This window comes from Neophocaena asiaeorientalis, unplaced genomic scaffold, assembly GCF_003031525.2.
Source record: "Neophocaena asiaeorientalis asiaeorientalis breed wild unplaced genomic scaffold, Neophocaena_asiaeorientalis_V1.1 scaffold10, whole genome shotgun sequence".
Lineage (NCBI taxonomy): Eukaryota > Metazoa > Chordata > Mammalia > Artiodactyla > Phocoenidae > Neophocaena > Neophocaena asiaeorientalis.
The window spans coordinates 4,283,075-4,297,421 of NW_020172817.1; positions in this window are offsets into that span (position 1 = coordinate 4,283,075).

The following is a 14,347-nucleotide window of genomic DNA, read 5'->3' on the forward strand; positions in this document are numbered from 1 at the left end:
GCGGCGGCGCCGCAGGGGTTCGGCCGCCTCCCAGAGATCCGGAGACCCTCCCGTCGGGGGGCCAGGCCGTGGCCGCCGCTGCAGCTCTGCTGCCCGCCGGCTACCGACGGTTCACAGGACGCTTCCGCACACGTCACCACCGCCCGCCCCGCGACCTCTGACCCGCGGCGAGGGGGCGCGGCCCGCGACGGCTGGGAGTCCTGCGACGCGGAGCCTGCGCATGCGCCTGCGCGGGCCGAGCCGTCCGAGAGGACCGCCCACGCGAAACACTACAGCGCTTGCTCCACCCCCGCGCGCCGCCGGCTAGCCCCAGAGTTCCCAGCGCGCGGTCATTGACCTAAGAGTTGCAGCAGCTCCTTGTCCTCGAGTCCCCGGGCGTGAGGGAGAGAACGTGCTGGACGGGCGGTGGGACTCGGCCTCGGTGAGGAGGAAGAGGGCCGGCCTGGGGCGTGAAGGGTACTAATATGTTTGGGCGCCTTACAGTGTCGCGCTGGGCTTCGGAGCCTCGCCCTCTGCCAGAGGTTCCTCGGCTGTAGAGCGAGGAATGTGGTCCAAGTGGGTGATGTGCTGCTTCCCCGGCCTCCCATGGGCGATGCCGTCACCACCCAGCCCCGAGCCTGGAGCCCGGCAGGCTCTGGCCTTCGGCGTGGTGCCGGGCTTGTCGCTCCAGAGCTGAGTTAACAGCCGTCCCCTCCGTGAGAAGGGGGACACGGTCCTACCCAGCGCAGCAGCATGTGTGTGTGTGTGTGTGTGTGTGTGTTGTTGGACTACATTCTTGCAAATAGGAAATTTGGGGGGCTTCCCTGGTGGCGCAGTAGTTAGGGATCCGCCTGCCAATGCAGGGGACACGGGTTAGAGCCCTGGTCTGGGAAGATCCCACATGCTGTTGAGCAGCTAAGCCCGTGTGCCACAACTACTGAGCCACGTGCCACAACTGCTGAGCCTGCACTCTAGAGCCCACGAGCCACAACTACTGAGCCCACGCTCAAGAGACTGCAAGCCACAACTACTGAGCCCACGTGCCACAACTACTGAGCCTGTGCTCTAGAGCCTGCAAGCCACAACTACTGAGCCCACGTGCCACAACTACTGAGCCTGTGCTCTAGAGCCTGCAAGCCACAACTACTGAGCCCATGTGCCACAGCTGCTGAGCCACGACTGCTGAGCCTGTGCTAGCCCACGAGCCACAACTACTGAGCTGCATGCCACAACTGCAGAGGCTGCGCTCTACAGCACGCAAGCCACAACTACTGAGCCCGCGTGCCACAACTGCTGAGGCTGCGCTCTAGAGCCTGCGAGCCACAACTACTGAACCCTCGTGCCATAACTACCGAAGCCCGGAGACCATGCTTCGCAACAACAGAGGCTGCTGCAGTGAGAAGTCCATAAACCACAACAAAGAGTGGCCCCCGCTCACTGCAACTAGGGAAAGCCTGCAGCAACAAAGACCCAACACAGCCAAAAATAAATAAATAAATAAATAAAATAAGTCTATTTTTAAAAAAACCAATAGGAAATTTGATTTAGGAGGAGCAAGAGCAAAGGGAAAATATTAACAGACTTCAAAGATGAGAAGACAAAAATGCTTCCTGTCCAGGGAGGGAATAGCGGAGTAGCTGCTAAAGATGAGCAGCAGTCATAGGTGCAAGGGGCAAAGAGTGCAGGGCCAAAGTATGGAGGAAGGGAATGGCTTGGGCAGTTCGGAAACCTACAAGGGGTTCTGGGGTAAAACGGGTTCATAATGGGGTTTTATTGAAAGATGAACCTGGAAGAAGGGTACTGGAGACCAGATCTTGAAAAGCCTCCTTCAGCTGATGAGGAACCTTGTGTTTGATCCTCCTTGAAAGATCGGAAGGAGATTATTTTGTCTGCAGTTAGAGGAAAGGTTGGAGAAGGGCAAGACAAGGAAACCAATATAGGGAGACTATGTAACAATGGGCATCAAAGGGAGAAACTGGCTGAAAAGAATACTTGCATTTTATGGCAAAGAACTGTGGCGGGTTTTCCACTTTAATTTTATTTGAAAAAGTAAAATACACATGCTAAAAAAATTAAGAGCACACAAAAGAATATGCAGTCAAATTTTGTATGGATGTTAAGGGTGTGGGATTATAGTGGGATGGCTAGTGTCCCCTAAAATTCATTCTCCAACTGGAAATGCAATGTGACCTTATTTGGAAATAGGTTCTTTGAAGATGTAATCAGGTAAAATGAGGTCCTGCTGGATTAGAGTGGGTCCTAAATCTAATGTGTGGTATCCTTATATAAGAAGAGAGGATGCAGACATATATAGACACAGAAGGAATTAGGACATGTGAAGATGGAGGCAGAGATTGGGGTGATGTAGTTAGAAGCCAAGAAATGCCAGGAGCTGCTGGTAGCTAGGAAAAGACAAAGGTTATTCCAAAGAGCCTGCAGGAGAAGCATGGCCCTGCTGACAATTTGAGTTCAGATATCTACTCTCAAGAACTGTGAGAATAAATTGCTGTTGTTTTAAGCCTCTCGGTTTGTGGTACTTTGCAGTAACAGCCCTAGGAAACTAATACAGGGATAAAGATGAAGGCTTGTAAAATACTATTAGGCTGAATTTATTGATAAGAGCCTACAAAGCAGATACATTTTACATCAAAGGGTTAGAAGAAGATTAAGTTTGTTTGATTGTTTGCTGAGTATGTCTCTTCCAATTGTACCCGTGGAACTAAGAAAATAACCACAAGATGGCTTTCAGAGCCCAATGGACCCACTGTGAGAAGAAACTGAGCAAAAACACCATTGATCACTTGACTTCCTTCCACCCAAAAGTGCCTACACTAAATGAAGTTGAAGTGCCAGAACTGCCTAGGATACTGTAAAGGAAGATCTCCAAAGTCTTGGGAAGATGGGAATATTAGAGTTGATTTATCATGTAAGACTTTCTCACCCACCTCAGGAGGGTCCAGAGGACATTACCCATCAACATGACTATGAGAAGTAATTTGTGAAGTGAGTCCCAGCACCCTTGAAGAGATCTGCAATTGCTCCTCTCTGTATTCAGATGTATCTTACAATGGAACCTGTTATCAAACTGAGATTCTTAAATGCAGTGGTGATGATGGGGTCTCAGGATGGCAGGTAGGTACCAGTGTGGTTGCTATAATGGACAGCTGAGCCAAAGCAGTAATCAGAATTGTCTGACTCGCAGAGGCCTGTGGTATTGGCTAGTTGATCATGGTGTCCCTAGAAAAGAAATAGATAGATAATTACTAAATTCTTCCTTGGTCTTTATAAGCAGAAGAGTTCTGGGAACTCCCTGGTGGTACAGTGGTTAGGACTCAGTGCTCTTACTGCCGAGGGCCCTGGTTTAATCCTTAGGGAGCTAAAATCCCACAAGCTGTACAGCGCAGCCAAAAAATAGATTAGCAGAAGAGTTTTGGGTCTATGAACAGAAACCCTAACTTGTGTCACCAAAACAGAAAGTCACAGCCCCTCAATCAGTTCCCAGGCTTGAGCCAATTTACATACCCAGAACTCTGAATGAAGGGCAGGCCAGATCTTCCTGAGGAAGGACCCTACTTCAGTGCCAAAAATGTATAGTGTTAATTTTTTCCCCAGCCTTCCCCACAGGGTCCTATAGCCATCAACAAGAGTGACTGTTCATTGGAGGAAAGGAAATAACCAGACTTTTGGGGCTTAGTAGACAGTGGCTTTGACCTAGTTCATGGAAACCCAAAATATCACTGTAGTATCTACATATCAGAGTAGGGGTTTGTGAAGGTCAAATTATCAGTGGAATTTTAGCTCAGGTTCATCTTGCATTAGGCCCAGTGGGTCTCTGAACACATCCTATGGTTATTTCCCCAGTTCCGGAATGCATAAAAAATGGACATGCTCAGCAGCTGGCAGGATCCCCACAATGGTCCCCTGACCTGTAGAGTGAATGCTGTTACTGTAGGAAAGGACAAATGGAAGCCACTAGAACTGTTGCTACCTATAAAAATGTAAACCAAAACAATACCACATTTTTGGAGGGATTGCAAAGATTAGTACCACTATCAAGAACTTGAAAATTGCAAAGGTTGTGATACGCATCACATCCCTTTTCAACTCACCTATTTGGCATGTGCAGAAGACAAATGGATCTTGGAGCATGACTGGATTTTTATAAATCCGATTATGTGATGATCCCTCTTGCACTGCTATTCCAGATGTGGTTTCATTTTTGAGCAAATCAGCACATTTCCCAGTACTTGATGTGCAGCTATTGATCTGGCAAATGCTTTTTCCTTTATATGTGTTGAAAAAGACCACCAGAAGGAATCAACTGGCAAGGTCAGCAGCACACCTTCACTGTCCCACCACAGGTTATATCAACCCTTCAGCCCTATGTCATGATTTAGTCTGCAGGAACTAAATCCCCTTCCCCTTCCACAGAACATCACACTGGTCTATTACGTTGATGATGATATGCTGATAAGTCCTGTAGACAGGAAGTACCAATTACTGTACACATATTGGTAAGATATTTGCATGTCAGAGGATGGAAAATAAATCCACCCCAATTCAGAGGCCTTCTACCTCAGTGAAATTTCTAGGGGTCCAGTGGAGTTGAGTATATCAAGATATCACTTCTAAGTGAAGGATAAGTTGTTACATCTGGCCCTTCCTACTGTTAAAAAAAAAAAAAAGAGGCATAAAACCAAGTGAGAGAAGAGAAGTCTCTGCAACAGTCCAAGCTGCTGTGCAACTTACTTTGCCACTTGGGTCATATGATTCAGTTGATCCAGTGATGCTTGAAGCGGCAGATAGAGATGATATTTGGAGTCTTTGGCCAAGTACGTATAACTGAATCACAATGCAAACCTTTAGGATTTTGTAGCAAAGCCCTGCCATCCTGTGAAATAACTATTCTCCTTGTGAGAAACAAGTTTTGGCTTGCTGATGGACCTTAGCAGAAATGAATACTTACCCATGGGCCAAGTTACAATGCGACCTGCTCTCGGTGATAAATCATATTGATGGTATGTAACCTTGATATGATCGGATGCAAAGGGCACCACACCTCTGTGATCTTCCAAACCCATAACCCCAGTCTAATGAGAGGAACACTGGACAAATTACAAACTCCATTAGAGGGGCATCCTAAAAATTACTTCACCAGTTCTCTTCAAAACTGTCAAGGCCACCAAAAAGAAGAAAAGTCTGAGAAACTATCACTGAAGAGGAGCCTAAGGAGACATGACAACTAAATGTAATGTGGTATTCTGGATGGGGTCCTGGAACAGAAGAAGACATTAGGTTAAACAAAAGAAGTATGAATAAACTATGGACTTTAGTTAATAATGGATCAAAATTGGCTCATTAAGTAATAAATATACCATACTAATGTAAGATGTTAGTAATAGGAGAAATTGGGTACAGGGTATATAGGAGCTCTGTACTATCATATCCATTTTTCTATAAATATAAAACTATTCCCCCCCCAAAGTCTATTATATTAGAAAAAACTCAAACTCAAATCACCATGTCACAAAATGATAAACCAAGACTTTCCAAAATAAGGAAGAATGTCAAATCATGTTCTTATTTTGTACTTCAATAGAAAGATTTAAATTTAAAATTTAATTATTTCATCTTTAATCCTTTAAAATTGCTATTGTATATGTGTTTTATAATATACATAATACATACACACAGAGGTACAATGTATATGTGCATATTGGGAATGTCCAAAAATTTTTTAACCAGCATTACAGAACTAAATTATTAGAGAGCAAGGGTGTAAACTAAATAAGTCAAAAACTAAATCAGAGTTTCTAAGAGGAAGTTGTGAAACGTAAGCCCATGAACTGTGATATAATTACAATTAGCCTATTGTTATGCCAAGATGAATAAAAAATAGCAGAAAAATCTATAAGCCTAAGTAAAAGCCTATATAATAACATTGCTAGAGACAATTCCAGTTAGTTTCCAGCTTCTTCTTAAAATCAAACATTTGTAAATTAGATAACTAAAAGTAAAATGGTGACATAATAATGTGTAAGTCCTTAGACTTGATAACAGATTTTGAACCATCTCAAACTGATATTACTTCTTCAGTGGCCTTCCCTGGAATAGTTAATGCATGAAAGATTCTGAGCTCCTTTTCTTTGAATACTTCAGCCATTATTTACAGTAACTGTTCATGAAGAATACTACTGAGCCATTACACTTTTTATTTGTTTGTTGGAATGATTGATTAAGTTCTCTATAAGGAACTTAGTACAAGTTGGATGCATATCTCCCTCTTCAATACCAAAAACTCATATTTTACAGCAAAGTTAAAACACCCTATATTTTTACTCTATGGAATTTCCCAGTGTCACAGCTATAAAAAATAGACTACAAGTGTATTCCGTACATCAGTTTCTAAAGTAGTCACAGGTACTTTTTAGTTTATTCTAGTTTCACAGGTTCATGTACTATACTCAAGCTTGGCAGGAAGTATCACTAGTTTCACTTAAAAATTAACTACTCTAGGAATACCTGTGTATTTATTTGAAGGACCCCCCCCTTTTCAGCATGTCTCTTGATTGTAGAATGCTCATTATTTTTAAATAGGACTTTGGGGGTGGGAACTACTATTTTTTTTGCAGTTCTGAGACTAGAAGAAATAACTTTACAGGGAAAAAATTAGGAGAAATAGTTAATTAAAAAATATCTTGCACTAATAATAGTTTACCTGAAAACCCCCAAAATTGTCCACAAGAGTTTTTCTTGGGAGAAGTGTGTCATAATGAAATTTTATCATGAAATTCAAACCATTTCATACATGAGATGACAGAGGATGATGTTATAAAAAGACTTGGAATTCTGGAAAATATTAAATGAGTCTTTTGCCTCCAGCTAAACAATTTCATCCTAAACAAATAATTCAGGCAGCTGATTATCTTAAATTATTTGAAGAGCTTCTAAAATGGAATTCCATACCCTTAGTACCTTAATATCTGCTATGGACTGAATCATGGCCCCTCCAAATTCATATGTTGAAACCCTAACCCTAATGTAACTATATTTGGTGATATGAGCTGAATATTTGTGTCCTCCCAAAATTCATGTGTTAAAACCCTTTACTCAAATGGGATGGTATTAGGAGGTGGGACCATTGGGAGGTAATTAGGATCAAATGAGGTCAAGAGGGTAAAGTCCTCATGAATGAGATTAATGCCTTATAAGAGTCACAAGAGTATCTGGTCTTGCATTTAGGCCTTTAATCCATTTTGAGTTATTTTTATATATGGTGTTAGAAAATGTTCTGATTTCATTCTTTTACATGTAGCTGTCCAGTTTTCCCAGCACCACTTATTGAAGAGACTGTTTTTCCTCCATTGTATATTCTTGCCTCTGTTTTCATAGATTAATTGACCATAAGTGCATGGGTTTATTTCTGGGCTTTCTATCCTGTTCCATTGATCTATGTGTCTGTTTATTTTGTGCCATACTGTTTTGATTACTGTAGCTTTGTAGTATAGTCTGAAGTCAGGGCACGTGCAGGGGACACGGGTTCGTGCCCCAGTCCAGGAAGATCCCACATGCCGCGGAGCGGCTGGGCCTGTGAGCCATGGCTGCTGAGCCTGCGCGTCCGGAGCCTGTGCTCTGCAACGGGAGAGGCCACAGCAGTGAGAGGCCCGCATACCACAAACAAAAAACAAAGACACGCCATTGGTAATTTGATAGGGTTTGCATTGAATCCGTAAATTACTTTGGGTAGTATGGTCATTTCAACAATATTGATTCTTCCAATCCAAGAACACGGTATATCTTTCCATCTGTTTGTGTCATCTTCATCATATAGTTTTTGGAGTACAGGAACTGCTAGAGGAAAATATAAGCATAACACTCTTTGACATAAATCGTAGCAATATTTTTTTGGGTCTATCTCCTAGAGTAATGGAAACAAAACCAAAAATAAACAAATGGGACCTAATTAAACTTAAACGCTTTTTCACAGCAAAGGAAATCATAAACAAATGAAAAGACAACCTACAGACTGGGAGAAAATATTTGCAAACAATGCAACCAACAAGCAATTGATCTCCAAAATATACAAACAGCTCATACAGCTCAATATCAAAAAACAAACAACCCAATCAAAAAATGGGCAGAAGGGACTTCCCTGGTGATGCAGTGGTTAAAAATCAGCCTGCCAGTGCAGGGGACATGGGTTCAAGCCCTGGTCCAGGAAGATCCCACATGCTGTGGAGCAACTAAGCCCATGTACCACAACTACTGAACCTGCGCTCTAGAGCCTGCGAGCCACAACTACTGAGCCTGAGTGCCACAAATACTGAAGCCTGCACACCTAGAGCCTGTGCTCTGCAACAAGAGAAGCCACCACAATGAGAAGCACATGCACCGCAATGAAGAGTAGCCCCCACTCACCTCAACTAGAGAAAGCCCACACACGGCAATGAAGACCCAACACAGCCAAAACTAAATAAATAAAAATAAATAAATCTATTTTTAAAAATGGGCAGAAGACCTAAACAGACATTTCTCCAAAGAGCACATACAGCTGGACATTTCTCCAAAGAAGACGTACATTTACAGGCACGTGAAAAGATGCTCAGCATTGCTAATAAGTAGAGGAATGCAAATCAAAACTGCAGTGAGGTATTACTTCACACCAGTCAGAATGGCCATCATCAAAAAGTCTACAAATAATAAATGCTGGAGAGGGTGTGGACAAAAGGGAACCCTTGTGCACTGTTGGTAGGAATGTAAATTGCTGCAGCCACTGTGGAGAACAGTATGGAAGTTCCTTAAAAACTAAAAATAGAGTTACCATGTGATCCAGCAATCCCACTCCTGGGCATATATCTGGAAAAGATGAAAACTCTAACTCAAAAAAATACATTCACCCCAATGTTCATAGCAGCACTATTTACAATAGCCAAGACATGGAAGCAACCTAAATGCCCAATGACAGATGAATGGATGAAGAAGAGATAGTATATTTATACAGTGGAATACTACTCAGCCATAAAAAAGAATGAAATAATGCCATTTGTAGCAAAACAGATGGACCTAGAGATTATCATACTAGGTGAAGTAAGTCAGAGAGAGAAAGACAAATATCATATGATATCATTTATATATGGAATCTAAAAAATGATACAAATGAACTTATTTACAAAACAGAAATGGATTCACAGACACAGAGAACAGACTTACACTTACCAAAGGGGAAAGCAGGAGGGATGGATAAAGTAGGAATTTGGGATAAAAAGATACACACTACTATATATAGAATACATAAACAACAAGGACCTACTGTATAGCACAGGGAACTATATGCAATATCTTGTAGTAACCTATAATGGAAAAGAATATGTATGTATATATATATATATATATATAAAACTGAATCACTGTTGTACACCTGAAACATTGTAAGTTGATTATATTTCAGTAAACAATTATAAATACCAAAAATACATTTATTAATTTTTTTAAAAAGAGTCACAAGAAAGTTTGCTCTTCCTCTCTGCTCTCTGCCAGGTGCAGATATAAGGAGAAGTCAGCAGTCTACAAATCAGAAAACTTTCCTTACCAGAACTCAACCATACTGGCACCCTGCTCTTGAACTTCCAGTCTCCAGAACTGTAAGAAATAAATTTCTGTTGTTTAAGCCATCCAGTGTATGGTAGTTTGTTACAGCAGCTTGAATTCACTAAGACATTTAGAGATAGGACCTGTGAGGAGGTGATGAAGGTGAAATGAGGTCATATGGGTGGGGCCCTAATCTGACAGGGTTGGTGTCCTTATAAGAAAAAGAAGAGACACCAGACTTCTCTCTCTACCATGGAGGACACAGAAGGCAGCCATCTGAAAGCCAGGAAGAAAGCTCTCACCAGAAACCAAATCAGCTAGCACCTTGATCTTATACTTCCCAACCTCTGTAACTGTGAGAAAATAAATTTCTGTTGTTTAAGCCACCCAGTCTATGGTATTTTGTCATGGCAGCCCAAGCCAACTAAGACAGTATCATAGAGTACTTCTTTATACTTACCTTTTCGGACAAGCATCTGGGTTCCTTTGGAAAGGAAGCCCAACATTCATACTGTACACTGGAATTTAGAAAGAGCTAGAGGGACAAATTGTAGAAGTTTCCTAAGAAAATAAAGGTAAGGAAGAGATTCTTAGTCATTTCTGTGCCCTAACATAGGAAATCTTCACCTCCTAGAGTAATCTGATGTTAGGCTGATGGTTTTCGTATAACCTCATCTTATCTCCATCAAAGTCAGAGGGGAAAACATCACCCTACTATTACCAAAAACTCTCTGCTTGCAATAAGGTAGGTTGTCAACCATACCTTAAAAAAGTCATACCAAGATATTGCTGACAAAGTAACAAGGGCTTTCTGGATCTTTTGCTAATCATTGTCTCATGATTTTTTTCTTTTTACTTGCTCCAGAATTTTAGAGGATAGTTGACTAGGTCTTCTCCAGAAGATACGGCTGCATAATTTCATTATCATTGCATTATTTTCCAAAGACCCTGGCAGCTAGAATTCATCTTAAAATAATGATCTTCAAAGTGGGGTACCTCTGTCTCTTGAGGTACACCAGGGCCACTTCATACAGCTGTGCAGCGTAGGCCCTGGGGTGAAAGATACCTTTCACAGCTGTACGAGGGCATGGATAGGACTATTTTCCTTTCTGACCACTTCTCTTACATTCACCATATTCTTACTTTACAAAAACAAAAGATTGCTCTCTTATCCATCCCAAATCTTACTACAGTGTGTCTCTCAAGGGCTGTGTTGTCCAGTACAATAGTCACTAGTCACATGTGGATATTGGGCACCTGAAATGTAGCTGGTATGAATTAAGATTTGCTGCTTGTATAAAATACTACAAGGAATAGTACCAAAAAAATGTAAAACTACCTCATTTTTAACTTTTTATATTGACTGAATGTTGAAATGATTATATTTTGGAAATATTGCATTACATATAACTTTAATTTCACCTGCTGCTTTTTGCTTTTTAAACAAATTTTAAATTACATATATAGCTCACATTATATTTCTTTTGGATAGCACTTCTGCTTTCGGAGAAGTCTCCCATATAAGGCATCAAAAATTTGCATTCAGGCTTTGTGTCTTTCCTTTTCTTCTCTTTAAGAGTCGGTATTTTGGTATTCAGTGGAGCAGTTTGCCCAATATGTTCATTCAGATATAATGTAGAGTGTGGTTATAAGAGTGATGATAATTTTACCCAAAGAAAGCATTGCTCCTGAGTGAGAGTGTTGAGAGAACCAAGCAGAGTATAGGTAAGAGACATTGGTAGCATCTTAGGTCATCCAGGTGACATGCTCATTGCAACACTCTCTGCCTTACATAGCACTCTTCCTTAGAATTAGTATTTATAAGTAAGATGATTGTCCTATAGTAGTCCCAGATTGACTGTTAAGACTGGATAATCAATCCTTTTGTAATTCAGGGGGTTTCTAATTCTTTGCTTTCAACAAATTTGATGGAGAACCTAAAGTTGATGATTTAAAATAACATTTAATGAGAGATTACTATGATACTTTTGGCATGCAATTCAGAAGTTGAAATAATTGAAGGACTTTACTATAATAAAACTATTCTCATCTATTTATGAGAACAGTGTCTCTAAGTGCTTATATCTATAAAACCCCAAAATAGAAATTGAATCTAGATTAAATTCTATCTCTAACAATAAATAACATTCATCAATAGATTTTGAGAGATGTATCCAATAAAATTTTACTAATTATGTATAATTATTATCAAAATTTATAATATATTGTTTCAAATTTTAACTACTGATAATTATAATAAAACTTTCAGGTAATTTTAATTTTTAATTTTAAAAGACTTTCAAACATAAAAATATACCGCATTACATAAAATTCTGGGAATGGAGAATGGAATGAAAATAATATTTCATTGAGAAAAAGGAATGATGTGAAATGCAGTCTTTTTTATGAATGACAGTGACTTTCTAATAAATATGTTATTTTGATGGTACTGGAAACCTAAGAGTCATGTGATGATTTCATTTTAAAATGTCAATATTTATAGTATAATGGAAATTACATTCTTTAAAACTACATTTCTAATGGAAAATTTTAGATGTCAACTTTCAAAATTTATAATATTTTGAAACAGTTTCACAGTTTTTCAAAACTCTTTTAGGGACAAAGTGAGCAAAAATATTCAGATGACTGCCTCAGATGGCAGCTAGTCAAAACCGTCTCATTTTATAGATGTAGCAGCTGAGGACCCCAAGTTCTGTTCTTAAACCAGAACCCAAAGCCACATTCAGTCACTCGCTCTGCAACTCCATTCCATCTCCTACGCAAAGAGGGCACACGGGGTTCTGAGAGAAAGTCCATGTTTATTAATGACAAGGTACCTCTAAGTAAAAGGTCATCTCTTAAATGTATTTGAGTTTAGAGCTGTCTGACATCTGTGGTAGCCTGTCACCACTAGTCTCATCAGTATTCCTTCTAAGGCAATCATTTAGAAATATGAGGTGTCCATACATCTATCTCAGCAAGTTGGGTTGTGATTTATCTGACAGCTGACTTCCCTAACAAAGCTGGAAGCAGCTTAGGGGGAGTAGATCTTCATTGTTTTAGTTGGCTTGGGCTGGGCTGCCATAACAAAATACCACACACTGGGTGGTTTAAACAACAGAAATTAATTTTCTCCCAGTTCTGGAGCTGAAAGTGAGATCAGTGTGCCAGCATGTTCGGGTTCTTTTCCTGGCTTGCAGACAGCTGCCTTCTTGCTGCATATGCCTGCCAAGAGAAAGCAAGATCTGGATCTGGTCTCTCTTCCTATCCTTAAGGACATAATCCTATTGGATCAGGACCCTACCCTTATGACCTCATTTAACTTTACTTCCACAAAGCCCCTACCTCCAAATATGTCACATGAGGGGCTAGGGCTTCAACTTATGAATTTTAGTTGGACACAAACATTCAGTTCCCAACACTCATAAATCTTTATATACCTTGTTCCTAACCCAACGGATCGCACTAGTGAGCATTAATAAATTTCCACTGAATAAACATATTAATTCCTTATATTAGTGCCATAGTGGCAATGTAGTATAGCAAAGAGAAAACTAGCTCTATGACCTTGGGCAAGTCATATAACATATCTGAGCCTCAGCTTCTTCGGATGTAAAGTCTAGATAGCAACTCTTATAAATATGAAGCTTAGAAGGGAGGTGTGTCAAGGGTATGGAATCGTATGTGTGAAATAATAGCTCTACATAATACTTTTGCTTAACATTTTACAGTTTATGAAGCACTGCTGTATACATCATTCTACTGAATGAAGACCTGAATGCCTCAGACACTTGTAGCACCCAGCTTCATGATCTTTAAGGTCTTGGATCAACTGGTATTGTGAAAAGAAAATAAGGTAACCTTGGACTTCACTAGGTCATAATTTCTGTTATGCAATGAAGTAATTCACTGCATTGGTCTAGCTCTCAGGGTGATCAAGAGGCCAGGTTAATAAATCTTCCCGGCAGGAAGAGGAAAATATTAGGTGTTTTAATGTCTATTCTTTTGCAAAATTAATCAGTTACTTGCTATTTCCTTAAATAAATTATTTTTCAGAATACTTATAGCCAAAGTTTTGTAAGTCCAATCACGGACACTAGATGGCACCATAAGAACCTCACCTGCACCAATTCCTGACAGTCCAACAGCTCTTTCTCACAATTTACAGCCTGAAGATTTTTAAGATAGAGTCTAGGGTGAAGAAAAGTTCTTTCATTTCTGTGTAGAGTCTATAAGTTTTCTCTCTAAGAGGCTCTCCTACTGTGAATTGTACGCAGATGGTCAAGACTGTCGTGGGAAACTACAGACAGCGTGGGTCAAGTCAGGAGGCTTGGTCTGAGTCCCCGTGCTGATGCTTAGCAGGTTTTTGCGGAGAAAGTCTGTTTCCTGCCCTGTATGCATCTCACAGAATTGCTGGGAGGACCATACGGAGTCGTGTATGAGAACTGCCACGTGCTACAATTTTTTTTTTTTTTTTTTTTTTTTTTTGGTACGCGGGCATCTCACTGTTGTGGCCTCTCCCGTTGCGGAGCACAGGCTCCGGACGCGCAGGCTCAGCGGCCATGGCTCACAGGCGCAGCCTCTCCGCGGCATGTGGGATCTTCCCGGACCGGGGCACAAACCCGTGTCCCCTGCATCGGCAGGCGGACTCTCAACCACTGCGCCACCAGGGAAGCCCCACGTGCTACAATTAAATAACAAGGTTCTTTCTACCTCTGCAGCCCCTCTTCCTGGGAGGCTCCTGCCTTTGCACCAGCTCCGGGCCTCTGCTACCCTGGCC